Source organism: Myotis yumanensis, unplaced genomic scaffold (genome assembly GCF_028538775.1).
Source record: "Myotis yumanensis isolate MYYU_CA2020_CCGP unplaced genomic scaffold, mMyoYum1.0.hap1 SCAF_2, whole genome shotgun sequence".
NCBI classification, from domain to species: Eukaryota; Metazoa; Chordata; class Mammalia; order Chiroptera; family Vespertilionidae; genus Myotis; species Myotis yumanensis.
Window position 1 is genome coordinate 127,116,932 of NW_027223753.1, and position 3,144 is coordinate 127,120,075.

General features: G+C 39.9%; 1 pseudogene; it reads right to left on the bottom strand.

Moving 5' to 3' along the window:
• Positions 1-1,923: 1,923 nt before the first annotated feature.
• On the bottom strand, positions 1,924-2,886 carry LOC139002079 (protein SET-like; annotated as a pseudogene).
• Between the last annotated feature and the right edge of the window lie 258 nt (positions 2,887-3,144).

Consider the following 3,144-nt stretch of genomic DNA (forward strand, 5'->3'; position numbering starts at 1 on the left):
AAACACCAATCAGAAAGGATATATGTAACCAGATGTTCATAGCAGCACAATTCACCATAGCTAAGATCTGGAAACAGCCTAAGTGCCCATCAGTAGATGAATGGATTAGAAAACTGTGGTACATCTACACGATGGAATACTATGCTGCTGTTAAAAAGAAGGAACTCCTACCATTTGCAACATCATGGATGGAACTGGAGAGCATTATGCTAAGTGAAACAACCCAGTCAATGAAGGAAAAATACCACATGATCTCACTCATTCATGGATAATAAAGACCATTACAAACTTTTGAACAATAATAGATACAGAGGCAGAGCTGCCTCAAACTGATTGTCAAACTGCAGTGGGAAGGCCAGAGAGAGTTGGGGGGCAGGAGGGAGGGGAGTAAGAGTTCAACCGAAGGACTTGTATGCATGCATATAAGCATAACTAATGGACATAAGACACTGGGGGGTAAGGGAGGGTAGGGGTTTGTCAAGGGCGGGGGGGAAAAAAGGACACTTATGTAATACCCTTTGTAATACTGTAAGCGAAAAATAAAAAAAATAAATAAATAAATAAATAAATAAAAAAATAAAAAATAAAACTGAGCATCATCATTGCCAAAACCGGTTTGGCTCAGTGGATAGAGCGTCAGCCTGCGGACTCAAGGGTCCCGGGTTCAATTCCAGTCAAGGGCATGTACCTGGGTTGCGGGCACATCCCCAGTGGGAGATGTGCAGGAGGCGGCTGATCGATGTTTCTCTCTCATCGATGTTTCTAACTCTCTATCTCTCTCCTTTCCTCTCTGTAAAAAATTAATAAAATATATTTAAAAAAAAAAAACAAAAAAAAAAAACTGAGCATCATCTTTCCTTTCCAGTGAAACAAAAATAAAATTTTAAAATAAATAGGAACAAAATTACAATAGAAAAATGTCAATTCTGAATAAGATCCTACAGGTTCTGCTGATTCTCCTATTGAGCAGCAAGGCTCAAGTCATCATTAGGAGAGAATTTTATTTAAAAAGTCTCATCTTAGCCGAAACCGGTTTGGCTCAGTGGATAGAGCGTCGGCCTGTGGACTGAAAGGTCCCAGGTTCGATTCCGGTCAAGGGCATGTACCTGGGTTGCGGGCACATCCCCAGTGGGAGATATGCAGGAGGCAGCTGATCGATGTTTCTCTCTCATCGATGTTTCCAACTCTCTATCTCTCTCCCTTCCTCTCTGTAAAAAATCAATAAAATATATTTTAAAAAAAAATAAAAAAATAAAAAATAAAAATAAATAAAAAGTCTCATCTTAGACTTCAAGGATGTCCATTAAACATCACAATTAAACATACCAAAGGAGAAGCCATGTTGTAAAATGCCCACTTAACCCACCCAAATATCTCGAACCCACCCTTTGCTGACCTTCTATAACACCCCCCTTTTTAAGTCTTTTTCTTTCTTTTTTTAAACAAGAGAAAGTAGACAGACACATGTTGGTAAATGCTAACTGTCCATATTCACATAGAGACACAGTGTAATCTCTGAGCCCAATATACTGAGAAAGGAGGAAAAAGCTAGAATTCTGTGCACTACTACACAGGGGCCTAGTAACCTCCACCTCCCAGCAGAGCTAAGGGAGCAGAAGGTTTTTCTTTTTTCCCACAGAGCATGGTGGTGTTGATTCCATTAAATTTTTCTTGAGAAGGAAGGGATAAAAATGAATTTGGAACAGAAAAGGGCAAAGATTCTTTTCCCAATGTATTCTGCTCAAGGTACATCCCCCGCCCACCCAAATAAGGTGAGAACCATGGTGTAAAGGAGAGAAAAGAGTCCTCAAAAACAAGGTGACTGAGTATAAGAGGGGGAAAAAAGAAAAATTAAAAAAGGACTGTAACTTGCTCCCAGGGACTGAAGAAAATTTAAAAAAGGTTGGAATCCATCACTGTTCCTTAGTCATCTTCTCCTTCATCTTCCTCTCCTTCCCCCTCATCATCATTTTCGTCTTCTTCACCTTCATCCTCATCCCCTTCTTCAATATCTTCCAACCTTTTTTCTTCTCCTTCTCCTTCTCCTTCTCCTTCTCCTTCTCCTTCTCCTTCTCCTTCTTCTTCTCCTCCTTCTCTTTCTCCTCCTCCTCCTCATCCTCCTCCTCATCCTCCTCCTCCTTCTTCTTCTCCTCCTTCCCCTTCTTTATCATCCATGTCAGGAACCAAGTAGTACTGTAATGGATTTGGCCAAATGTCATCTTTGATGACTTCTCCCAACTCATCTGCACCTGCATCAGAATGGTCAGTGAACAGGTAAAGAAGCTTTCTGGTTCCTCATGCTGTCTCCTCCTGCTGGCTTTATTCTGTGTTTGACTTGAACGTTTCGTCAAATCCTTTCCAGAATTCCATTTGATTTCAGTGGACTTTGAAGATGGATCACCACTCTCATTCAGATGAAATTCTTTGGAGAGAACTTTATTTTCGAAGTAAGGATTTTCATCAAAATAAAAATCTCTTCTGTAACCTGATTTAATATCTTCAAATTCTGTCACTTCAACTCTTGTCAAATAATGCAGTGCCTCTTCATCCTCTTCCCCAAGCAGTGCAGACACTTCTGGATGGTTGACAAATGTTGTTACCCCAAAATTTGGGATTTGGGCAATCAATTCTGACCTCTTCTGAAAAAACGGTTGGCAGAGTTTGTTATATTTCTGTTCTACTTTCAAAATCTCCTCACTGGCTTGTTCATTAAGTCTGTCTATTTCATTTTGTACTTCATCAATATGTTCAATTGCTTCTTGCTCTTCTTTTTCTCCTTTTGGCATGTCCTTAGGGGTCGGCTTCTTCTCCAGCTTGGGAGCTGGAGGCAGTTTCGGTTTCTTTCTTCGTTTGAAGTGGGAGTGAGGACTGACATTTGGGGGCCATTCTGTGAGGAAAGTCCGAGGATCTAGGCGCTGGGAAGTTGCCAGGCACAAAGGCACACTGAGCACTCAGAAAAGTAATTTTTACTTTTTAGAGCACTTTCAGGGTCAAATGCCAAAAAGATCTGGATGCTTTTTCAGAAGCAAAATATTTTTAAATGATCTTAGATACCCAAATGTTTAGACACCATATAAAAATAAAAAAAATAAATTGACTCTATTAGCACTGTTTTCTAATGGACATGGATTACTTAAACTATCA